Source organism: Oncorhynchus masou, chromosome 30 (genome assembly GCF_036934945.1).
Source record: "Oncorhynchus masou masou isolate Uvic2021 chromosome 30, UVic_Omas_1.1, whole genome shotgun sequence".
Taxonomy (NCBI): domain Eukaryota; kingdom Metazoa; phylum Chordata; class Actinopteri; order Salmoniformes; family Salmonidae; genus Oncorhynchus; species Oncorhynchus masou.
This window is the reverse complement of record NC_088241.1, coordinates 17,413,150-17,438,952: the sequence shown is the minus strand read 5'-3', so window position 1 is coordinate 17,438,952 and position 25,803 is coordinate 17,413,150. Positions and strand designations below refer to the sequence as shown.

General features: G+C 41.3%; 12 non-coding genes and 2 pseudogenes across 12 annotated transcripts; all 14 read left to right on the top strand.

Annotated features, from left to right (window-relative positions):
- The first annotated feature begins 1,194 nt into the window (after positions 1 to 1,194).
- LOC135521599 (CD83 antigen-like) lies at positions 1,195 to 4,244 on the top strand (annotated as a pseudogene).
- On the top strand, positions 4,230 to 4,301 carry trnae-cuc (transfer RNA glutamic acid (anticodon CUC)). The gene has a single exon. It is a non-coding gene; the product is annotated as a tRNA-Glu (tRNA).
- A 566-nt stretch (positions 4,302 to 4,867) lies between these two features.
- Positions 4,868 to 4,949, top strand: trnas-aga (transfer RNA serine (anticodon AGA)). Its single transcript has one exon. It is a non-coding gene; the product is annotated as a tRNA-Ser (tRNA).
- A 3,499-nt stretch (positions 4,950 to 8,448) lies between these two features.
- On the top strand, positions 8,449 to 8,520 carry trnae-cuc (transfer RNA glutamic acid (anticodon CUC)). Its single transcript has one exon. It is a non-coding gene; the product is annotated as a tRNA-Glu (tRNA).
- Positions 8,521 to 9,088: 568 nt separating this feature from the next.
- trnas-aga (transfer RNA serine (anticodon AGA)) lies at positions 9,089 to 9,170 on the top strand. Its single transcript has one exon. It is a non-coding gene; the product is annotated as a tRNA-Ser (tRNA).
- A 3,498-nt stretch (positions 9,171 to 12,668) lies between these two features.
- trnae-cuc (transfer RNA glutamic acid (anticodon CUC)) lies at positions 12,669 to 12,740 on the top strand. The gene has a single exon. It is a non-coding gene; the product is annotated as a tRNA-Glu (tRNA).
- A 568-nt stretch (positions 12,741 to 13,308) lies between these two features.
- On the top strand, positions 13,309 to 13,390 carry trnas-aga (transfer RNA serine (anticodon AGA)). Its single transcript has one exon. It is a non-coding gene; the product is annotated as a tRNA-Ser (tRNA).
- Positions 13,391 to 14,619: 1,229 nt separating this feature from the next.
- On the top strand, positions 14,620 to 16,880 carry LOC135521598 (CD83 antigen-like; annotated as a pseudogene).
- On the top strand, positions 16,866 to 16,937 carry trnae-cuc (transfer RNA glutamic acid (anticodon CUC)). The gene has a single exon. It is a non-coding gene; the product is annotated as a tRNA-Glu (tRNA).
- Positions 16,938 to 17,504: 567 nt separating this feature from the next.
- Positions 17,505 to 17,586, top strand: trnas-aga (transfer RNA serine (anticodon AGA)). Its single transcript has one exon. It is a non-coding gene; the product is annotated as a tRNA-Ser (tRNA).
- A 3,349-nt stretch (positions 17,587 to 20,935) lies between these two features.
- trnae-cuc (transfer RNA glutamic acid (anticodon CUC)) lies at positions 20,936 to 21,007 on the top strand. The gene has a single exon. It is a non-coding gene; the product is annotated as a tRNA-Glu (tRNA).
- Positions 21,008 to 21,575: 568 nt separating this feature from the next.
- On the top strand, positions 21,576 to 21,657 carry trnas-aga (transfer RNA serine (anticodon AGA)). Its single transcript has one exon. It is a non-coding gene; the product is annotated as a tRNA-Ser (tRNA).
- A 3,349-nt stretch (positions 21,658 to 25,006) lies between these two features.
- On the top strand, positions 25,007 to 25,078 carry trnae-cuc (transfer RNA glutamic acid (anticodon CUC)). The gene has a single exon. It is a non-coding gene; the product is annotated as a tRNA-Glu (tRNA).
- A 568-nt stretch (positions 25,079 to 25,646) lies between these two features.
- trnas-aga (transfer RNA serine (anticodon AGA)) lies at positions 25,647 to 25,728 on the top strand. Its single transcript has one exon. It is a non-coding gene; the product is annotated as a tRNA-Ser (tRNA).
- Positions 25,729 to 25,803: the final 75 nt, after the last annotated feature.

Here is a 25,803-nt window from a genome sequence, read left to right as displayed (position 1 = left end):
CATTGTATTCATGTAAGAAAACTGGCAAGACATCAGTAGATTTATAATTGAACACATTTATGAAGATTTTACACTATTGTGGAGAGATGTACTGCTTGGATTCTTTACATATGATAGAAATAACCTGAAACATTTTAATGTAATTAATTTCATTATTCTTTTGGCCAAATTTCATATACACAAATGTAAATTTACAAACAAAAAAACAAATTTCCTTACCCTACAAAACGAAATTGAACTGTATTTTAAGACAATTAAATACTCTACTAACAAAAAAGCTGTTATAAGTGTATATATATATGTCCCTTAAGGTCCTTGTGTAATTGTAATGTGATATTATACCCCCTAGCTTGATTGTCCATTGTATATAATCTATATATACTTGTGTTCCCTCATGTACTTTCTATATTGATTTGTTATTAATAAAAAATGATAAAAAACGTCTACATGATGTGTATGTGTCACGTGACATGAAATATATATAATATATCCCATTTAGCAGACGCTTTTGTCCAAAGCGACTTACAAGTCAGCTGGGGCCACTACTTTTACATATGGGTGGCCCTAGCGGGAATCGAACCCATGTATGTGTCACGTGACATGAACGCGTCAGCAGTTTGACGCCTTCAGAAACAAACTTGTCTCCATTGACAGTCCATGTTAATTCATGGTGTTATTTTATTGCGCTAGGAAGACGTTAGGTGACTTGGTGAGAGGTATCAGTAGCTTCATGGGGCTTAATTCTGGCATGAATCTCCCCCATATGGGACAGCCAGGGTTCTGTATGTGTTGTGAACTTGATCCCATAGAATGGCATTCTGGGTGTGATCGTCTCAGGTGCGTGTGCACTCTGAACGTCTGCAAAGGACTAAAAACATGGCATGTGCTTCATCACAGTGGGTGTAGACGGGCACTTCCACTTCAGTAAGATGTAAATGTGATCCCATAGAATTGCACACACACCTGAGACGATCACACCAAAATATGTAATTCTATGGGATCACATTGACCCTGGCTGTCTTAATTTCTTACCTGTCTCACCCACTATGACGAAGCACAAGCATGTTTTTAGTCCTTTGCAGACGGACTGCACTCTACGGGAATCCCCATAGTTTCACTTCCATTTTAGCCTATTATATAAACTGATTCACTTCTGTTCTCGATCTTCATCTTCATTGCTGTAGTTCTACAAATATGTTTTTTCAACTCGTCTGCATTCTAGGTATGTTGTCATTTATTTTAAACAATGACTTTGATATCAGTCTAACTGCAGACTCATCTGAAATTATGATTTACCTTGTGTTTGTCTATATCTGCCTCTGCAAGGTGGGTTCATACAGGATAGGTCTACAGAAGAGGAAGTCTGTGGAGAGGACTCAATTCTGAAATGTAAAGCAATATGCAAGCCTGGGGTCCAGTACCGGGCGGTGAGGTGGTACAAGGTAAGCTTTCTATTATTGTGATAGCACAAACTGTGTATTTTGAACCATTATTTATATGCAAAAAAATATATAGCACTGGTCCTAGACCAGCAACTTGTCTCAGAGTATTTTGTATTATTCTGTACGTAAATCCGAGACACTCCATTTATTGTGATATGTTACATTTGGTATGGTTACATTAGACAGATGGTTACTTAAAAACTTCTTAGGGCTGCAATCCCGTTAACAGGAGTGATATGTGAGCCAGTGAAAGTGCAGAGCGCCAAATACAAACAACAGAAATCTCATAATTAAAATTCCTCAAACATACATGTATCTTATACCATTTTAAAGGTAATCTTGTTGTTAATCCCACCAAAGTGTCCACTTTCAAATAGGCTTTACAGTGAAAGCACCACGAACGATTATGTTAGGTCACCGCCAAGTCACAGAAATATTCAGCCATTTTCTAGACAAAGAGAGGAGTCACAAAAAGCACAAATAGAGATAGAATTAATCACTAAACTTTGATGATCTTCATCGGATGACACTCATAGGACTTCATGTGAGACAATACATATGTTTTGTTCGATAAAGTGCATATTTATATTTAAAAACATCTCAGTATACATTGGCGCGTTACGTTCACTAGTTCCAAAAACATCCAGTGATATTGCAGAGAGCCACATCATTTTACAGAAATACTCATTATAAATGTTGATGAAAATACAATTGTTAGTCATGGAAATATAGATACACTTCTCCTTAATGCAACCGCTGTGTCAGATTTCAAAAAAACTTTGCGGAAAATACAAACCATGCAATAATCTAAGTACAGATTTCAGACAACAAAGCAGCCAAAAAGATATCCGCCATATTAGGTAGTCAGCAGAAGTCAGAAATAGCATTAGAAATATTCACTTACCTTTGATGATCTTCATCAGAATGCACTCCCAGGAATCCCAGTTCCACATTAAATGTTTGATTTAGTTCGATAATGTCCATCATTTATGTCCAAAGAGCTACTTTTGTTAGCACGTTTGGTAAACAAATCCAAAGTCATGAAGCGCGTCCCTAGTTGCAGACGAAATGTCAAAAAGTTCCGTTACTGTCTGTAGAAACATGTCAAACGATGTATGGAATCTATCTTTAGGCTGTTTTTAACATAAAACGTCAATAATGTTCCAACCGGAGAATTCCTATGTCTGTAGAAAAGCAATGGAATGAGAGCTAACTCTCTCAAGACCGCGCCTCAGAGCCTGTGGCACTCTGCCAGAAACCTGGCTCAAACAGCCCTTATGAGCCCCCACTTCACAGCAGAATCCTCAAACAAGTTTCTAAAGACGGTTGACATCTAGTGGAAGCCTTAGGAACTGCAACATAACCAATATCTCACTGTGTATTCAATAGGGGCTGGATTGAAAATCGACCAACCACAGATTTCCAACTTCTTGTTTGGATTTCTTCTCAGGTTTTTGCCTGCCATATGGGTTCTGTTATACACACAGACATCAGTCAAACAGTTTTAGAAACTTCAGATTGTTTTTATCCAATGCTAATAATAATATGCATATATTAGCAACTGGGACTGAGGAGCAGGCCGTTTACTCTACGCACCTCTGGGCACCTTTCATCCAAGCTACTCAATACTGCCCCTGCAGCCATAAGAGGTTAAGGCAAAAACTAGAGGTTGATTGGTCGGGTTGAATAAGACAAATATTTAGCAAACCAAAGGTTGCGAGATTGAATCTCACCATCGACAATTTTCGCTCATGAGCAACTTTTTAACTACTTAACATGTTAGCTAACCCTAACCCTAATAACCCTTTTAGCTAACTCCTAAACTTAACCCTAACCCCTAGCATAGATAACATTAGCTAAAATAGCCAGAATTCATAACATATCATACATACGTTTTGCAAATTTGTAACATATAATAAGAATTGGAATTTATCATACAGAATGGGTGACAGACATCCACAAATTAATATATACCATACAAAACGTAACATTATACTTAATGTGGGGCGGCAGGAAGCCTAGTGCTGAGAGCGTTGGATTTGTAACCGAAAGGTTGCAAGATCGAATCCCTGAGCTGACAAGGTAAAAATATGTTGTTCTGCCCCTGAACAAGGCAGTTAACCCACTGTTCCCAGGCCATCATTGAAAATAAGAATTTGTTCTTAACTGACTTGCCTAGTTACATGAAGGTAAGATAAAAAAAATGTAATGTCTTGGATTTATGTACAAAATTAAATGCTTTAAGACCAGCTGTTAGAGGCATAGAGTAACCTCACACCTTTTTCTCCCAGCTCAATGGGGAGCCCTCTAATAAGGAGTCCGGTCTATTGATGAAGAGGCTATCACCTCACAGCACCACCCAATAGTACGCAGGCCTGGAGCGTAAAGTGGAACTTTTGGCTGATGATTCTTTTGATATCTTCCTGCCCAATGTAACGGCTGTTGATAGCGGGAGGTACAAGTGTCTCCTGGCAGCACCTGTAGGAGAGCAGAACCAGGAGGGGCAGGTTCACCTCAGAGTGACAGGTGAGTGCGTTCTATTCTCATCGTGTGCTTGTTTTGGTATGTAAACAAACTGTATGCTGCATGTGGATGTTTTAAATTGGACCCCCAGAGAGTTCCTCTGTGCTGATATATACTCTTTTAAAGTTTCCAGTGGTGCTCAAGGATTTGTGTATTATTTTTTCATTTGCAGGTTGCCTTTACAAAAAGTCCACAGACCAATCAGAAAGCAATACCATCCTAGTTCTTTCCATTGTGGGCCGTCGACATGAGATTTATAGCTGGTCCCTGGTGGTCTAGTGGTTAGGATTCGGTGCTCTCACCGCCGCGGCCCGGGTTCGATTCCCGGTCAGGGAACATACTACTTTTCTTTGCTCTGAACAGATATTTCTGTACGAACAGTTTTCACCAATGTTCTCTTCATAATACTATGACAATGTTATATCAGTGTTGGCTGCTGAGGGGAGGACGGCTCATAGCCGAAAAACCAGATTGCATACCAGAGAGAATACTATAGACATCGAGAAAACCAGTCAATTGATTATTGACAAGTTTTCCAACACTTTTGATAAACGAGGAAAAATAGAAATAGGCCTATAACAGTTAGGATCAGCTTGATCTCCCCTTTGGCGATATACCACAATCCCCGAGGTGCCTTATTGCTATTTTTATTTATTTATTATTTAACTAGGCAAATCAGTTCAGAACAAATTCGAAGGCCTACACCTGCCAAACCCGGATGACGCAGGGCCAATTGTGCGCTGCCCTCTGGGCCTATCAATCACTGCCGGTTGTGATACAGCCTGGAAAAAATGGTCACCAACGTAATTTGAGTTTTGCTAAAACATAAAATCAATCAGTGTCTGATATATTTGTAAGTTTATGTTGGCTATTACCGGTTTCTGTCTTCAATAGTAGCAGCAGTTGTCGTGGCCGAGTGGTTAAGGCGATGGACTAGAAATCCATTGGGATCTTCCCGCGCAGGTTCGAATCCTGCCGACAACGTGATATTTTTCTCCTGTGATTGGTAATGCCCAGGCGTTTACATTGTATCATAGATAGCCAGTATCTGTTATTGTATCACTACACATAATTCGCTAGCTCCACGGTATCAATCTTTACCTACTTGAAATTAGGTTACGCCTGTCAAGCACTCCTGTTCATGACAACAGTCAATAACTAATTAGTTGCAAACGCCAGCCTTCCTAAAATGCATTGTTATTTCATCAAGCATGTTAGCTAAATCACGTAGTTAGCTATGTAACGTTAGCTTGCTAAAACTGTTCCTCGCATTCACACCGTCAGCACCACTGACGATACACCCAGAAAAACGGACAGCGAAGATATAGATGCCCTTCTTGAGGACATACTTGACGATGATTTCGATTCCCTTGCGCTAAACGTGAGTAAATAACCTTAGCTACATCGCCTTGCAATGTTGAATGTAGTTTTTTGTTGTTGTTGCTAACAGCATCTACTGTCCAGTAGTAGTAGCTAGCTAAAGTTAGCTGTCTGGATATCACACGGATGTATTAGTTAGCTATAATGAGATAAATATGAGGCTATGCTTGATTGTTTTTAGCCTGTTTCCAATGGACAGATTGCTATCATTTTTGTCCTTCTGACTCCAATGCATTAGCTAACGTTACATTGCAAAAGGGCCGCCTGGCAACTTACCTTGGCTTACTGCATTCGCGTAACAGGCAGTCTCCTTGTGGAGTGCAACAAGAGGCAGGTCGTTATTGCGTTGGACTAGTTAACTGTAAGGTTGCAAGATTGGATCCCGAGCTGACAAGGTGGAAATCTGTCGTTCTGCAACTTGGTCCTGGACTTCCTGATGGGCCGGCCCCAGGTGGTGAGGGTAGGAAACAACATCTCCACCCCGCTGAACCTCAACACTGGGGCCCCACAAGGGTGCGTTCTCTGCCCTCTCCTGTACTCTCCTGTACTCCCTGTTCATTAACATTGCTAACCATGTGTATGTGACAAATCAAATTTGATTTGATTTGTTGACCAAATTCGACACTCTCATTGACCTCTATACCAACACTCTTTGCTTGGTGGGCAAGACAACGAAAAACCGCCACCTGCTGGAGGGAAACAGATTTCCCGCCGATTTGGCCCTTTCTCTTCCTCAACAGATAGCCCAGTATACTTTCACTTTGACGGCTACTTTTACTTTTATATTCTAGTAGGATAAATCTACGCCTTGAATTAGACAACGAAATGTAGAAAACGCGTTGGTGCTGAACGAAAATTGCGTACCCTAGTCTTTCTCCATGCCTTTGCACTAGGTTAGTTCAAATTTCATTTTAGGGCTAACAAGGCTTTATGTCCTCCCTTACAAAAAAAGATTGCAGTTTTGAAACTGCAGTAACTTCAGTCGACTGTGGTATTTTGGAAGCAGTAATTGCAAAATTGCAGTTATACTGCACTCTAACTGCAGCTACTTTGCAAATTTACTGCAGTAAAAAAATATGTTATTTTGGATGCAGTATTTGCAGCATACTACAGTTATACTGCACTCTGACAGCCATCTTTTTTTCGTAAGGGCTGCCCATCAAGGTTCGTTTTGACATTTGCCTTCCATTTTTCCAGTTTGCGTACACAGCAGGATTATGAAGGATGCAGAAAATACAAGGTCAATATGCGGAAGGATTCAGTTCTGAGATGTAAAGAAAATTCTTTACCTGGGGTCAAGTACCGGTCAATGAGGTGGTACAAGGTAAACTACTTTGCGTTGTTCTTTTTCAGAGCAGTAGTGTGGCTTGCTAATGCTGACTAAAGCCCTGGATCAGAGTCCTCAGGGCTGGTATAGTGCCGAAAATCTCCCCGTCAGAATTCTCCCCCCACCTTCGCGTTCTTCATTGCTGCGACTTGCTTGCTTTTCTGCTCTACACCCCGTTGTCAGTTTAGCCTACATTTCACCCGTACCTAAATCCGCTACTGATTGGTATTGGTCTTTTAATAAATCTCTTTGCCAAAATTCGTCATCTCTCCCATGTCTTATTCGACTAGTACTTTTTAAAGTGTAAGGATAATAATTCAGCCATAGTTGTTCTGAAATGTTTATTGCTTGCCAACATTTTACTCCTTCTATGTTTAATATAACGCATATACATTAATTATTCATTTTGGTTGCCTATGAAGTGAAGTTTGAAGTGAAGTTTGTTCTGTAGAAAGTATTTGACTCTGATGTGTGCCACAGAAAGTATTTGACTCTAGTCACAAAATTTAGGAAATTAGAAGGGGGAGAATTCTGACTGGGGGGAGATTTTCGGCACAACATTTGTTCGCTCATAATAGGCAGGATTAGGCTGATTGATGAGGGCGACATTTTCAGAGCTAAACTGACCAAGAGCACCAACAACACATAAAACCTCACATAATTATGAGACACCACATTAAAATAGAGACACCAAACCATCTATCACATGTTCAGGCTATCCTAACTTCCAATTCTTAAAAACTTTACCTTTAACTATAACTTTATACATTTGCATAAATTAGCACTACTTTTTCAACTGTAACTAGTCATTACCATTACTACTGCAGTCAGTACCACTACACTAACTTATTTCAAAACCATAGTTTAAAACAAGTTAGCAAGCACACCACATTTTCTTCCGGAAATGTACATTTCCAGTATTGTAGATTGCCTTTGTCTAGCCACTTAATCATATCAATCTTCGTCCAATCTTTCTTCCATCTAAAGAGAGGAGAACTCATAACTTTTAAGATTCCCAGACAATTTAACCTCAGGTTTGTCTCCTGCTGTCTGAGTTAATTTTAGCAATTGAACCATGGACTTTGATTTGACTACTAGACTATCTGCCTTTTGCTGTTTTTCTGGAGATCTTTGGCTGCTCACACATAAGTGGCTCATACTTTTGATTTACGATCTGTGATGTCCTCAGTCCTCATTGTAATCATCATTATTGAAACTACAGCACTGGCTCCAGACCAGCTGTTAGGGGCATAAACTAACCTCACACCCTCTTCTTCCAGCTGGGTGAGGAGCCCTCTAATAAGGAGTCCGGTCTATTGATGAAGAGGCTATCACCTCACAGCACCACCCAATAGTACGCAGGCCTGGAGCGTAAAGTGGAACTTTTGGCTGATAATTCTTTTGATATCTTCCTGCCCAATGTAACGGCTGTTGATAGCAGGAGGTACAAGTGTCTCCTGGCAGCACCTGTAGGAGAGCAGAACCAGGAGGGGCAGGCTCACCTCAGAGTGACAGGTGAGTGTGTTCTATTCTCATTGTGTGCTTGTTTTGGTATGTAAACAAACTGTATGCTGCATGTGGATGTTTTAAATTGGACCCCCAGAGAGTTCCTCTGTGCTGATATATACTCTTTTAAAGTTTCCAGTGGTGCTCAAGGATTTGTGTATTATTTTTTCATTTGCAGGTTGCCTTTACAATAAGTCCACAGACCAATCAGAAAGCAATACCATCCTAGTTCTTTCCATTGTGGGCCGTCGACATGAGCTATCCAGCTGGTCCCTGGTGGTCTAGTGGTTAGGATTCGGCGCTCTCACCGCCGCGGCCCGGGTTCGATTCCCGGTCAGGGAACATACTACTTTTCTTTGCTCTGAACAGATATTTCTGTACGAACAGTTTTCACCAATGTTCTCTTCATAATACTATGACAATGTTATATCAGTGTTGGCTGCTGAGGGGAGGACGGCTCATAGCCGAAAAACCAGATTGCATACCAGAGAGAATACTATAGACATCAAGAAAACCAGTCAATTGATTATTGACAAGTTTTCCAACACTTTTGATAAACGAGGAAAAATAGAAATAGGCCTATAACAGTTAGGATCAGCTTGATCTCCCCCTTTGGCGATATACCACAATCCCCCGAGGTGCCTTATTGCTATTTTTATTTATTTATTATTTAACTAGGCAAATCAGTTCAGAACAAATTCGAAGGCCTACACCTGCCAAACCCGGATGACGCAGGGCCAATTGTGCGCTGCCCTCTGGGCCTATCAATCACTGCCGGTTGTGATACAGCCTGGAAAAAATGGTCACCAACGTAATTTGAGTTTTGCTAAAACATAAAATCAATCAGTGTCTGATATATTTGTAAGTTTATGTTGGCTATTACCGGTTTCTGTCTTCAATAGTAGCAGCAGTTGTCGTGGCCGAGTGGTTAAGGCGATGGACTAGAAATCCATTGGGATCTTCCCGCGCAGGTTCGAATCCTGCCGACAACGTGATATTTTTCTCCTGTGATTGGTAATGCCCAGGCGTTTACATTGTATCATAGATAGCCAGTATCTGTTATTGTATCACTACACATAATTCGCTAGCTCCACGGTATCAATCTTTACCTACTTGAAATTAGGTTACGCCTGTCAAGCACTCCTGTTCATGACAACAGTCAATAACTAATTAGTTGCAAACGCCAGCCTTCCTAAAATGCATTGTTATTTCATCAAGCATGTTAGCTAAATCACGTAGTTAGCTATGTAACGTTAGCTTGCTAAAACTGTTCCTCGCTTCACACCGTCAGCACCACTGACGATACACCCAGAAAAACGGACAGCGAAGATATAGATGCCCTTCTTGAGGACATACTTGACGATGATTTCGATTCCCTTGCGCTAAACGTGAGTAAATAACCTTAGCTACATCGCCTTGCAATGTTGAATGTAGTTTTTTGTTGTTGTTGCTAACAGCATCTACTGTCCAGTAGTAGTAGCTAGCTAAGGTTAGCTGTCTGGATATCACACGGATGTATTAGCTAGCTATAATGAGATAAATATGAGGCTATGCTTGATTGTTTTTAGCCTGTTTCCAATGGACAGATTGCTATCATTTTTGTCCTTCTGACTCCAATGCATTAGCTAACGTTACATTGCAAAAGGGCCGCCTGGCAACTTACCTTGGCTTACTGCATTCGCGTAACAGGCAGTCTCCTTGTGGAGTGCAACAAGAGGCAGGTCGTTATTGCGTTGGACTAGTTAACTGTAAGGTTGCAAGATTGGATCCCCGAGCTGACAAGGTGGAAATCTGTCGTTCTGCAACTTGGTCCTGGACTTCCTGATGGGCCGGCCCCAGGTGGTGAGGGTAGGAAACAACATCTCCACCCCGCTGAACCTCAACACTGGGGCCCCACAAGGGTGCGTTCTCTGCCCTCTCCTGTACTCTCCTGTACTCCCTGTTCATTAACATTGCTAACCATGTGTATGTGACAAATCAAATTTGATTTGATTTGTTGACCAAATTCGACACTCTCATTGACCTCTATACCAACACTCTTTGCTTGGTGGGCAAGACAACGAAAAACCGCCACCTGCTGGAGGGAAACAGATTTCCCGCCGATTTGGCCCTTTCTCTTCCTCAACAGATAGCCCAGTATACTTTCACTTTGACGGCTACTTTTACTTTTATATTCTAGTAGGATAAATCTACGCCTTGAATTAGACAACGAAATGTAGAAAACGCGTTGGTGCTGAACGAAAATTGCGTACCCTAGTCTTTCTCCATGCCTTTGCACTAGGTTAGTTCAAATTTCATTTTAGGGCTAACAAGGCTTTATGTCCTCCCTTACAAAAAAAGATTGCAGTTTTGAAACTGCAGTAACTTCAGTCGACTGTGGTATTTTGGAAGCAGTAATTGCAAAATTGCAGTTATACTGCACTCTAACTGCAGCTACTTTGCAAATTTACTGCAGTAAAAAAATATGTTATTTTGGATGCAGTATTTGCAGCATACTACAGTTATACTGCACTCTGACAGCCATCTTTTTTTCGTAAGGGCTGCCCATCAAGGTTCGTTTTGACATTTGCCTTCCATTTTTCCAGTTTGCGTACACAGCAGGATTATGAAGGATGCAGAAAATACAAGGTCAATATGCGGAAGGATTCAGTTCTGAGATGTAAAGAAAATTCTTTACCTGGGGTCAAGTACCGGTCAATGAGGTGGTACAAGGTAAACTACTTTGCGTTGTTCTTTTTCAGGGCAGTAGTGTGGCTTGCTAATGCTGACTAAAGCCCTGGATCAGAGTCCTCAGGGCTGGTATAGTGCCGAAAATCTCCCCGTCAGAATTCTCCCCCACCTTCGCGTTCTTCATTGCTGCGACTTGCTTGCTTTTCTGCTCTACACCCCGTTGTCAGTTTAGCCTACATTTCACCCGTACCTAAATCCGCTACTGATTGGTATTGGTCTTTTAATAAATCTCTTTGCCAAAATTCGTCATCTCTCCCATGTCTTATTCGACTAGTACTTTTTAAAGTGTAAGGATAATAATTCAGCCATAGTTGTTCTGAAATGTTTATTGCTTGCCAACATTTTACTCCTTCTATGTTTAATATAACGCATATACATTAATTATTCATTTTGGTTGCCTATGAAGTGAAGTTTGAAGTGAAGTTTGTTCTGTAGAAAGTATTTGACTCTGATGTGTGCCACAGAAAGTATTTGACTCTAGTCACAAAATTTAGGAAATTAGAAGGGGGAGAATTCTGACTGGGGGGAGATTTTCGGCACAACATTTGTTCGCTCATAATAGGCAGGATTAGGCTGATTGATGAGGGCGACATTTTCAGAGCTAAACTGACCAAGAGCACCAACAACACATAAAACCTCACATAATTATGAGACACCACATTAAAATAGAGACACCAAACCATCTATCACATGTTCAGGCTATCCTAACTTCCAATTCTTAAAAACTTTACCTTTAACTATAACTTTATACATTTGCATAAATTAGCACTACTTTTTCAACTGTAACTAGTCATTACCATTACTACTGCAGTCAGTACCACCACACTAACTTATTTCAAAACCATAGTTTAAAACAAGTTAGCAAGCACACCACATTTTCTTCCGGAAATGTACATTTCCAGTATTGTAGATTGCCTTTGTCTAGCCACTTAATCATATCAATCTTCGTCCAATCTTTCTTCCATCTAAAGAGAGGAGAACTCATAACTTTTAAGATTCCCAGACAATTTAACCTCAGGTTTGTCTCCTGCTGTCTGAGTTAATTTTAGCAATTGAACCATGGACTTTGATTTGACTACTAGACTATCTGCCTTTTGCTGTTTTTCTGGAGATCTTTGGCTGCTCACACATAAGTGGCTCATACTTTTGATTTACGATCTGTGATGTCCTCAGTCCTCATTGTAATCATCATTATTGAAACTACAGCACTGGCTCCAGACCAGCTGTTAGGGGCATAAACTAACCTCACACCCTCTTCTTCCAGCTGGGTGAGGAGCCCTCTAATAAGGAGTCCGGTCTATTGATGAAGAGGCTATCACCTCACAGCACCACCCAATAGTACGCAGGCCTGGAGCGTAAAGTGGAACTTTTGGCTGATAATTCTTTTGATATCTTCCTGCCCAATGTAACGGCTGTTGATAGCAGGAGGTACAAGTGTCTCCTGGCAGCACCTGTAGGAGAGCAGAACCAGGAGGGGCAGGCTCACCTCAGAGTGACAGGTGAGTGTGTTCTATTCTCATTGTGTGCTTGTTTTGGTATGTAAACAAACTGTATGCTGCATGTGGATGTTTTAAATTGGACCCCCAGAGAGTTCCTCTGTGCTGATATATACTCTTTTAAAGTTTCCAGTGGTGCTCAAGGATTTGTGTATTATTTTTTCATTTGCAGGTTGCCTTTACAATAAGTCCACAGACCAATCAGAAAGCAATACCATCCTAGTTCTTTCCATTGTGGGCCGTCGACATGAGCTATCCAGCTGGTCCCTGGTGGTCTAGTGGTTAGGATTCGGCGCTCTCACCGCCGCGGCCCGGGTTCGATTCCCGGTCAGGGAACATACTACTTTTCTTTGCTCTGAACAGATATTTCTGTACGAACAGTTTTCACCAATGTTCTCTTCATAATACTATGACAATGTTATATCAGTGTTGGCTGCTGAGGGGAGGACGGCTCATAGCCGAAAAACCAGATTGCATACCAGAGAGAATACTATAGACATCAAGAAAACCAGTCAATTGATTATTGACAAGTTTTCCAACACTTTTGATAAACGAGGAAAAATAGAAATAGGCCTATAACAGTTAGGATCAGCTTGATCTCCCCCTTTGGCGATATACCACAATCCCCCGAGGTGCCTTATTGCTATTTTTATTTATTTATTATTTAACTAGGCAAATCAGTTCAGAACAAATTCGAAGGCCTACACCTGCCAAACCCGGATGACGCAGGGCCAATTGTGCGCTGCCCTCTGGGCCTATCAATCACTGCCGGTTGTGATACAGCCTGGAAAAAATGGTCACCAACGTAATTTGAGTTTTGCTAAAACATAAAATCAATCAGTGTCTGATATATTTGTAAGTTTATGTTGGCTATTACCGGTTTCTGTCTTCAATAGTAGCAGCAGTTGTCGTGGCCGAGTGGTTAAGGCGATGGACTAGAAATCCATTGGGATCTTCCCGCGCAGGTTCGAATCCTGCCGACAACGTGATATTTTTCTCCTGTGATTGGTAATGCCCAGGCGTTTACATTGTATCATAGATAGCCAGTATCTGTTATTGTATCACTACACATAATTCGCTAGCTCCACGGTATCAATCTTTACCTACTTGAAATTACGTTACGCCTGTCAAGCACTCCTGTTCATGACAACAGTCAATAACTAATTAGTTGCAAACGCCAGCCTTCCTAAAATGCATTGTTATTTCATCAAGCATGTTAGCTAAATCACGTAGTTAGCTATGTAACGTTAGCTTGCTAAAACTGTTCCTCGCTTCACACCGTCAGCACCACTGACGATACACCCAGAAAAACGGACAGCGAAGATTTAGATGCCCTTCTTGAGGACATACTTGACGATTTTCGAAAACGTGAGTAAATAACCTTAGCTACATTTTGTTGAATGTAGTTTTTTGTTGTTGTTGCTAACAGCATCTACTGTCCAGTAGTAGTAGCTAGCTAAAGTTAGCTGTCTGGATATCACACGGATGTATTAGTTAGCTATAATGAGATAAATATGAGGCTATGCTTGATTGTTTTTAGCCTGTTTCCAATGGACAGATTGCTATCATTTTTGTCCTTCTGACTCCAATGCATTAGCTAACGTTACATTGCAAAAGGGCCGCCTGGCAACTTACCTTGGCTTACTGCATTCGCGTAACAGGCAGTCTCCTTGTGGAGTGCAACAAGAGGCAGGTCGTTATTGCGTTGGACTAGTTAACTGTAAGGTTGCAAGATTGGATCCCCGAGCTGACAAGGTGGAAATCTGTCGTTCTGCAACTTGGTCCTGGACTTCCTGATGGGCCGGCCCCAGGTGGTGAGGGTAGGAAACAACATCTCCACCCCGCTGAACCTCAACACTGGGGCCCCACAAGGGTGCGTTCTCTGCCCTCTCCTGTACTCTCCTGTACTCCCTGTTCATTAACATTGCTAACCATGTGTATGTGACAAATCAAATTTGATTTGATTTGTTGACCAAATTCGACACTCTCATTGACCTCTATACCAACACTCTTTGCTTGGTGGGCAAGACAACGAAAAACCGCCACCTGCTGGAGGGAAACAGATTTCCCGCCGATTTGGCCCTTTCTCTTCCTCAACAGATAGCCCAGTATACTTTCACTTTGACGGCTACTTTTACTTTTATATTCTAGTAGGATAAATCTACGCCTTGAATTAGACAACGAAATGTAGAAAACGCGTTGGTGCTGAACAAAATTGCGTACCCTAGTCTTTCTCCATGCCTTTGCACTAGGTTAGTTCAAATTTCATTTTAGGGCTAACAAGGCTTTATGTCCTCCCTTACAAAAAAAGATTGCAGTTTTGAAACTGCAGTAACTTCAGTCGACTGTGGTATTTTGGAAGCAGTAATTGCAAAATTGCAGTTATACTGCACTCTAACTGCAGCTACTTTGCAAATTTACTGCAGTAAAAAAATATGTTATTTTGGATGCAGTATTTGCAGCATACTACAGTTATACTGCACTCTGACAGCCATCTTTTTTTCGTAAGGGCTGCCCATCAAGGTTCGTTTTGACATTTGCCTTCCATTTTTCCAGTTTGCGTACACAGCAGGATTATGAAGGATGCAGAAAATACAAGGTCAATATGCGGAAGGATTCAGTTCTGAGATGTAAAGAAAATTCTTTACCTGGGGTCAAGTACCGGTCAATGAGGTGGTACAAGGTAAACTACTTTGCGTTGTTCTTTTTCAGGGCAGTAGTGTGGCTTGCTAATGCTGACTAAAGCCCTGGATCAGAGTCCTCAGGGCTGGTATAGTGCCGAAAATCTCCCCGTCAGAATTCTCCCCCACCTTCGCGTTCTTCATTGCTGCGACTTGCTTGCTTTTCTGCTCTACACCCCGTTGTCAGTTTAGCCTACATTTCACCCGTACCTAAATCCGCTACTGATTGGTATTGGTCTTTTAATAAATCTCTTTGCCAAAATTCGTCATCTCTCCCATGTCTTATTCGACTAGTACTTTTTAAAGTGTAAGGATAATAATTCAGCCATAGTTGTTCTGAAATGTTTATTGCTTGCCAACATTTTACTCCTTCTATGTTTAATATAACGCATATACATTAATTATTCATTTTGGTTGCCTATGAAGTGAAGTTTGAAGTGAAGTTTGTTCTGTAGAAAGTATTTGACTCTGATGTGTGCCACAGAAAGTATTTGACTCTAGTCACAAAATTTAGGAAATTAGAAGGGGGAGAATTCTGACTGGGGGGAGATTTTCGGCACAACATTTGTTCGCTCATAATAGGCAGGATTAGGCTGATTGATGAGGGCGACATTTTCAGAGCTAAACTGACCAAGAGCACCAACAACACATAAAACCTCACATAATTATGAGACACCACATTAAAATAGAGACACCAAACCATCTATCACATGTTCAGGCTATCCTAACTTCCAATTCTTAAAAACTTTACCTTTAACTATAACTTTATACATTTGCATAAATTAGCACTACTTTTTCAACTGTAACTAGTCATTACCATTACTACTGCAGTCAGTACCACTACACTAACTTATTTCAAAACCATAGTTTAAAACAAGTTAGCAAGCACACCACATTTTCTTCCGGAAATGTACATTTCCAGTATTGTAGATTGCCTTTGTCTAGCCACTTAATCATATCAATCTTCGTCCAATCTTTCTTCCATCTAAAGAGAGGAGAACTCATAACTTTTAAGATTCCCAGACAATTTAACCTCAGGTTTGTCTCCTGCTGTCTGAGTTAATTTTAGCAATTGAACCATGGACTTTGATTTGACTACTAGACTATCTGCCTTTTGCTGTTTTTCTGGAGATCTTTGGCTGCTCACACATAAGTGGCTCATACTTTTGATTTACGATCTGTGATGTCCTCAGTCCTCATTGTAATCATCATTATTGAAACTACAGCACTGGCTCCAGACCAGCTGTTAGGGGCATAAACTAACCTCACACCCTCTTCTTCCAGCTGGGTGAGGAGCCCTCTAATAAGGAGTCCGGTCTATTGATGAAGAGGCTATCACCTCACAGCACCACCCAATAGTACGCAGGCCTGGAGCGTAAAGTGGAACTTTTGGCTGATAATTCTTTTGATATCTTCCTGCCCAATGTAACGGCTGTTGATAGCAGGAGGTACAAGTGTCTCCTGGCAGCACCTGTAGGAGAGCAGAACCAGGAGGGGCAGGTTCACCTCAGAGTGACAGGTGAGTGTGTTCTATTCTCATAGTGTTCTTGTTTTGGTATGTAAACAAACTGTATGCTGCATGTGGATGTTTTAAATTGGACCCCCAGAGAGTTCCTCTGTGCTGATATATACTCTTTTAAAGTTTCCAGTGGTGCTCAAGGATTTGTGTATTATTTTTTCATTTGCAGGTTGCCTTTACAATAAGTCCACAGACCAATCAGAAAGCAATACCATCCTAGTTCTTTCCATTGTGGGCCGTCGACATGAGCTATCCAGCTGGTCCCTGGTGGTCTAGTGGTTAGGATTCGGCGCTCTCACCGCCGCGGCCCGGGTTCGATTCCCGGTCAGGGAACATACTACTTTTCTTTGCTCTGAACAGATATTTCTGTACGAACAGTTTTCACCAATGTTCTCTTCATAATACTATGACAATGTTATATCAGTGTTGGCTGCTGAGGGGAGGACGGCTCATAGCCGAAAAACCAGATTGCATACCAGAGAGAATACTATAGACATCAAGAAAACCAGTCAATTGATTATTGACAAGTTTTCCAACACTTTTGATAAACGAGGAAAAATAGAAATAGGCCTATAACAGTTAGGATCAGCTTGATCTCCCCTTTGGCGATATACCACAATCCCCCGAGGTGCCTTATTGCTATTTTTATTTATTTATTATTTAACTAGGCAAATCAGTTCAGAACAAATTCGAAGGCCTACACCTGCCAAACCCGGATGACGCAGGGCCAATTGTGCGCTGCCCTCTGGGCCTATCAATCACTGCCGGTTGTGATACAGCCTGGAAAAAATGGTCACCAACGTAATTTGAGTTTTGCTAAAACATAAAATCAATCAGTGTCTGATATATTTGTAAGTTTATGTTGGCTATTACCGGTTTCTGTCTTCAATAGTAGCAGCAGTTGTCGTGGCCGAGTGGTTAAGGCGATGGACTAGAAATCCATTGGGATCTTCCCGCGCAGGTTCGAATCCTGCCGACAACGTGATATTTTTCTCCTGTGATTGGTAATGCCCAGGCGTTTACATTGTATCATAGATAGCCAGTATCTGTTATTGTATCACTACACATAATTCGCTAGCTCCACGGTATCAATCTTTACCTACTTGAAATTAGGTTACGCCTGTCAAGCACTCCTGTTCATGACAACAGTCAATAACTAATTAGTTGCAAACGCCAGCATTCCTAAAATGCATTGTTATTTCATCAAGCATGTTAGCTAAATCACGTAGTTAGCTATGTAACGTTAGCTACATCGCCTTGCAATGTTGAATGTAGTTTTTTGTTGTTGTTGCTAACAGCATCTACTGTCCAGTAGTAGTAGCTAGCTAAAGTTAGCTGTCTGGATATCACACGGATGTATTAGTTAGCTATAATGAGATAAATATGAGGCTATGCTTGATTGTTTTTAGCCTGTTTCCAATGGACAGATTGCTATCATTTTTGTCCTTCTGACTCCAATGCATTAGCTAACGTTACATTGCAAAAGGGCCGCCTGGCAACTTACCTTGGCTTACTGCATTCGCGTAACAGGCAGTCTCCTTGTGGAGTGCAACAAGAGGCAGGTCGTTATTGCGTTGGACTAGTTAACTGTAAGGTTGCAAGATTGGATCCCCGAGCTGACAAGGTGGAAATCTGTCGTTCTGCAACTTGGTCCTGGACTTCCTGATGGGCCGGCCCCAGGTGGTGAGGGTAGGAAACAACATCTCCACCCCGCTGAACCTCAACACTGGGGCCCCACAAGGGTGCGTTCTCTGCCCTCTCCTGTACTCTCCTGTACTCCCTGTTCATTAACATTGCTAACCATGTGTATGTGACAAATCAAATTTGATTTGATTTGTTGACCAAATTCGACACTCTCATTGACCTCTATACCAACACTCTTTGCTTGGTGGGCAAGACAACGAAAAACCGCCACCTGCTGGAGGGAAACAGATTTCCCGCCGATTTGGCCCTTTCTCTTCCTCAACAGATAGCCCAGTATACTTTCACTTTGACGGCTACTTTTACTTTTATATTCTAGTAGGATAAATCTACGCCTTGAATTAGACAACGAAATGTAGAAAACGCGTTGGTGCTGAACGAAAATTGCGTACCCTAGTCTTTCTCCATGCCTTTGCACTAGGTTAGTTCAAATTTCATTTTAGGGCTAACAAGGCTTTATGTCCTCCCTTACAAAAAAAGATTGCAGTTTTGAAACTGCAGTAACTTCAGTCGACTGTGGTATTTTGGAAGCAGTAATTGCAAAATTGCAGTTATACTGCACTCTAACTGCAGCTACTTTGCAAATTTACTGCAGTAAAAAAATATGTTATTTTGGATGCAGTATTTGCAGCATACTACAGTTATACTGCACTCTGACAGCCATCTTTTTTTCGTAAGGGCTGCCCATCAAGGTTCGTTTTGACATTTGCCTTCCATTTTTCCAGTTTGCGTACACAGCAGGATTATGAAGGATGCAGAAAATACAAGGTCAATATGCGGAAGGATTCAGTTCTGAGATGTAAAGAAAATTCTTTACCTGGGGTCAAGTACCGGTCAATGAGGTGGTACAAGGTAAACTACTTTGCGTTGTTCTTTTTCAGGGCAGTAGTGTGGCTTGCTAATGCTGACTAAAGCCCTGGATCAGAGTCCTCAGGGCTGGTATAGTGCCGAAAATCTCCCCGTCAGAATTCTCCCCCACCTTCGCGTTCTTCATTGCTGCGACTTGCTTGCTTTTCTGCTCTACACCCCGTTGTCAGTTTAGCCTACATTTCACCCGTACCTAAATCCGCTACTGATTGGTATTGGTCTTTTAATAAATCTCTTTGCCAAAATTCGTCATCTCTCCCATGTCTTATTCGACTAGTACTTTTTAAAGTGTAAGGATAATAATTCAGCCATAGTTGTTCTGAAATGTTTATTGCTTGCCAACATTTTACTCCTTCTATGTTTAATATAACGCATATACATTAATTATTCATTTTGGTTGCCTATGAAGTGAAGTTTGAAGTGAAGTTTGTTCTGTAGAAAGTATTTGACTCTGATGTGTGCCACAGAAAGTATTTGACTCTAGTCACAAAATTTAGGAAATTAGAAGGGGGAGAATTCTGACTGGGGGGAGATTTTCGGCACAACATTTGTTCGCTCATAATAGGCAGGATTAGGCTGATTGATGAGGGCGACATTTTCAGAGCTAAACTGACCAAGAGCACCAACAACACATAAAACCTCACATAATTATGAGACACCACATTAAAATAGAGACACCAAACCATCTATCACATGTTCAGGCTATCCTAACTTCCAATTCTTAAAAACTTTACCTTTAACTATAACTATATACATTTGCATAAATTAGCACTACTTTTTCAACTGTAACTAGTCATTACCATTACTACTGCAGTCAGTACCACTACACTAACTTATTTCAAAACCATAGTTTAAAACAAGTTAGCAAGCACACCACATTTTCTTCCGGAAATGTACATTTCCAGTATTGTAGATTGCCTTTGTCTAGCCACTTAATCATATCAATCTTCGTCCAATCTTTCTTCCATCTAAAGAGAGGAGAACTCATAACTTTTAAGATTCCCAGACAATTTAACCTCAGGTTTGTCTCCTGCTGTCTGAGTTAATTTTAGCAATTGAACCATGGACTTTGATTTGACTACTAGACTATCTGCCTTTTGCTGTTTTTCTGGAGATCTTTGGCTGCTCACACATAAGTGGCTCATACTTTTGATTTACGATCTGTGATGTCCTCAGTCCTCATTGTAATCATCATTATTGAAACTACAGCACTGGCTCCAGACCAGCTGTTAGGGGCATAAACTAACCTCACACCCTCTTCTTCCAGCTGGGTGAGGAGCCCTCTAATAAGGAGTCCGGTCTATTGATGAAGAGGCTATCACCTCACAGCACCACCCAATAGTACGCAGGCCTGGAGCGTAAAGTGGAACTTTTGGCTGATAATTCTTTTGATATCTTCCTGCCCAATGTAACGGCTGTTGATAGCAGGAGGTACAAGTGTCTCCTGGCAGCACCTGTAGGAGAGCAGAACCAGGAGGGGCAGGCTCACCTCAGAGTGACAGGTGAGTGTGTTCTATTCTCATTGTGTGCTTGTTTTGGTATGTAAACAAACTGTATGCTGCATGTGGATGTTTTAAATTGGACCCCCAGAGAGTTCCTCTGTGCTGATATATACTCTTTTAAAGTTTCCAGTGGTGCTCAAGGATTTGTGTATTATTTTTTCATTTGCAGGTTGCCTTTACAATAAGTCCACAGACCAATCAGAAAGCAATACCATCCTAGTTCTTTCCATTGTGGGCCGTCGACATGAGCTATCCAGCTGGTCCCTGGTGGTCTAGTGGTTAGGATTCGGCGCTCTCACCGCCGCGGCCCGGGTTCGATTCCCGGTCAGGGAACATACTACTTTTCTTTGCTCTGAACAGATATTTCTGTACGAACAGTTTTCACCAATGTTCTCTTCATAATACTATCACAATGTTATATCAGTGTTGGCTGCTGAGGGGAGGACGGCTCATAGCCGAAAAACCAGATTGCATACCAGAGAGAATACTATAGACATCAAGAAAACCAGTCAATTGATTATTGACAAGTTTTCCAACACTTTTGATAAACGAGGAAAAATAGAAATAGGCCTATAACAGTTAGGATCAGCTTGATCTCCCCCTTTGGCGATATACCACAATCCCCCGAGGTGCCTTATTGCTATTTTTATTTATTTATTATTTAACTAGGCAAATCAGTTCAGAACAAATTCGAAGGCCTACACCTGCCAAACCCGGATGACGCAGGGCCAATTGTGCGCTGCCCTCTGGGCCTATCAATCACTGCCGGTTGTGATACAGCCTGGAAAAAATGGTCACCAACGTAATTTGAGTTTTGCTAAAACATAAAATCAATCAGTGTCTGATATATTTGTAAGTTTATGTTGGCTATTACCGGTTTCTGTCTTCAATAGTAGCAGCAGTTGTCGTGGCCGAGTGGTTAAGGCGATGGACTAGAAATCCATTGGGATCTTCCCGCGCAGGTTCGAATCCTGCCGACAACGTGATATTTTTCTCCTGTGATTGGTAATGCCCAGGCGTTTACATTGTATCATAGATAGCCAGTATCTGTTATTGTATCACTACACATAATTCGCTAGCTCCACGGTATCAATCTTTACCTACTTGAAATTAGGTTACGCCTGTCAAGCACTCCTGTTCATGACAACAGTCAATAACTAATTAGTTGCAAACCCCAGCCTTCCTAAAATGCATTGTTATTTCATCAAGCATGTTAGCTAAATCACGTAGTTAGCTATGTAACGTTAGCTACATCGCCTTGCAATGTTGAATGTAGTTTTTTGTTGTTGTTGCTAACAGCATCTACTGTCCAGTAGTAGTAGCTAGCTAAAGTTAGCTGTCTGGATATCACACGGATGTATTAGTTAGCTATAATGAGATAAATATGAGGCTATGCTTGATTGTTTTTAGCCTGTTTCCAATGGACAGATTGCTATCATTTTTGTCCTTCTGACTCCAATGCATTAGCTAACGTTACATTGCAAAAGGGCCGCCTGGCAACTTACCTTGGCTTACTGCATTCGCGTAACAGGCAGTCTCCTTGTGGAGTGCAACAAGAGGCAGGTCGTTATTGCGTTGGACTAGTTAACTGTAAGGTTGCAAGATTGGATCCCCGAGCTGACAAGGTGGAAATCTGTCGTTCTGCAACTTGGTCCTGGACTTCCTGATGGGCCGGCCCCAGGTGGTGAGGGTAGGAAACAACATCTCCACCCCGCTGAACCTCAACACTGGGGCCCCACAAGGGTGCGTTCTCTGCCCTCTCCTGTACTCTCCTGTACTCCCTGTTCATTAACATTGCTAACCATGTGTATGTGACAAATCAAATTTGATTTGATTTGTTGACCAAATTCGACACTCTCATTGACCTCTATACCAACACTCTTTGCTTGGTGGGCAAGACAACGAAAAACCGCCACCTGCTGGAGGGAAACAGATTTCCCGCCGATTTGGCCCTTTCTCTTCCTCAACAGATAGCCCAGTATACTTTCACTTTGACGGCTACTTTTACTTTTATATTCTAGTAGGATAAATCTACGCCTTGAATTAGACAACGAAATGTAGAAAACGCGTTGGTGCTGAACGAAAATTGCGTACCCTAGTCTTTCTCCATGCCTTTGCACTAGGTTAGTTCAAATTTCATTTTAGGGCTAACAAGGCTTTATGTCCTCCCTTACAAAAAAAGATTGCAGTTTTGAAACTGCAGTAACTTCAGTCGACTGTGGTATTTTGGAAGCAGTAATTGCAAAATTGCAGTTATACTGCACTCTAACTGCAGCTACTTTGCAAATTTACTGCAGTAAAAAAATATGTTATTTTGGATGCAGTATTTGCAGCATACTACAGTTATACTGCACTCTGACAGCCATCTTTTTTTCGTAAGGGCTGCCCATCAAGGTTCGTTTTGACATTTGCCTTCCATTTTTCCAGTTTGCGTACACAGCAGGATTATGAAGGATGCAGAAAATACAAGGTCAATATGCGGAAGGATTCAGTTCTGAGATGTAAAGAAAATTCTTTACCTGGGGTCAAGTACCGGTCAATGAGGTGGTACAAGGTAAACTACTTTGCGTTGTTCTTTTTCAGGGCAGTAGTGTGGCTTGCTAATGCTGACTAAAGCCCTGGATCAGAGTCCTCAGGGCTGGTATAGTGCCGAAAATCTCCCCGTCAGAATTCTCCCCCACCTTCGCGTTCTTCATTGCTGCGACTTGCTTGCTTTTCTGCTCTACACCCCGTTGTCAGTTTAGCCTACATTTCACCCGTACCTAAATCCGCTACTGATTGGTATTGGTCTTTTAATAAATCTCTTTGCCAAAATTCGTCATCTCTCCCATGTCTTATTCGACTAGTACTTTTTAAAGTGTAAGGATAATAATTCAGCCATAGTTGTTCTGAAATGTTTATTGCTTGCCAACATTTTACTCCTTCTATGTTTAATATAATGCATATACATTAATTATTCATTTTGGTTGCCTATGAAGTGAAGTTTGAAGTGAAGTTTGTTCTGTAGAAAGTATTTGACTCTGATGTGTGCCACAGAAAGTATTTGACTCTAGTCACAAAATTTAGGAAATTAGAAGGGGGAGAATTCTGACTGGGGGGAGATTTTCGGCACAACATTTGTTCGCTCATAATAGGCAGGATTAGGCTGATTGATGAGGGCGACATTTTCAGAGCTAAACTGACCAAGAGCACCAACAACACATAAAACCTCACATAATTATGAGACACCACATTAAAATAGAGACACCAAACCATCTATCACATGTTCAGGCTATCCTAACTTCCAATTCTTAAAAACTTTACCTTTAACTATAACTTTATACATTTGCATAAATTAACTACTTTTTTTCAACTGTAACTAGTCATTACCATTACTACTGCAGTCAGTACCACCACACTAACTTATTTCAAAACCATAGGTTAAAACAAGTTAGCAAGCACACCACATTTTCTTCCGGAAATGTACATTTCCAGTATTGTAGATTGCCTTTGTCTAGCCACTTAATCATATCAATCTTCGTCCAATCTTTCTTCCATCTAAAGAGAGGAGAACTCATAACTTTTAAGATTCCCAGACAATTTAACCTCAGGTTTGTCTCCTGCTGTCTGAGTTAATTTTAGTAATTGAACCATGGACTTTGATTTGACTACTAGACTATCTGCCTTTTGCTGTTTTTCTGGAGATCTTTGGCTGCTCACACATAAGTGGCTCATACTAGTGATTTACGATCTGTGATGTCCTCAGTCCTCATTGTAATCATCATTATTGAAACTACAGCACTGGCTCCAGACCAGCTGTTAGGGGCATAAACTAACCTCACACCCTCTTCTTCCAGCTGGGTGAGGAGCCCTCTAATAAGGAGTCCGGTCTATTGATGAAGAGGCTATCACCTCACAGCACCACCCAATAGTACGCAGGCCTGGAGCGTAAAGTGGAACTTTTGGCTGATAATTCTTTTGATATCTTCCTGCCCAATGTAACGGCTGTTGATAGCAGGAGGTACAAGTGTCTCCTGGCAGCACCTGTAGGAGAGCAGAACCAGGAGGGGCAGGCTCACCTCAGAGTGACAGGTGAGTGTGTTCTATTCTCATAGTGTGCTTGTTTTGGTATGTAAACAAACTGTATGCTGCATGTGGATGTTTTAAATTGGACCCCCAGAGAGTTCCTCTGTGCTGATATATACTCTTTTAAAGTTTCCAGTGGTGCTCAAGGATTTGTGTATTATTTTTTCATTTGCAGGTTGCCTTTACAATAAGTCCACAGACCAATCAGAAAGCAATACCATCCTAGTTCTTTCCATTGTGGGCCGTCGACATGAGCTATTCAGCTGGTCCCTGGTGGTCTAGTGGTTAGGATTCGGCGCTCTCACTGCCGCGGCCCGGGTTCGATTCCCGGTCAGGGAACATACTACTTTTCTTTGCTCTGAACAGATATTTCTGTACGAACATTTTTCACCAATGTTCTCTTCATAATACTATGACAATGTTATATCAGTGTTGGCTGCTGAGGGGAGGACGGCTCATAGCCGAAAAACCAGATTGCATACCAGAGAGAATACTATAGACATCAAGAAAACCAGTCAATTGATTATTGACAAGTTTTCCAACACTTTTGATAAACGAGGAAAAATAGAAATAGGCCTATAACAGTTAGGATCAGCTTGATCTCCCCCTTTGGCGATATACCACAATCCCCCGAGGTGCCTTATTGCTATTTTTATTTATTTATTATTTAACTAGGCAAATCAGTTCAGAACAAATTCGAAGGCCTACACCTGCCAAACCCGGATGACGCAGGGCCAATTGTGCGCTGCCCTCTGGGCCTATCAATCACTGCCGGTTGTGATACAGCCTGGAAAAAATGGTCACCAACGTAATTTGAGTTTTGCTAAAACATAAAATCAATCAGTGTCTGATATATTTGTAAGTTTATGTTGGCTATTACCGGTTTCTGTCTTCAATAGTAGCAGCAGTTGTCGTGGCCGAGTGGTTAAGGCGATGGACTAGAAATCCATTGGGATCTTCCCGCGCAGGTTCGAATCCTGCCGACAACGTGATATTTTTCTCCTGTGATTGGTAATGCCCAGGCGTTTACATTGTATCATAGATAGCCAGTATCTGTTATTGTA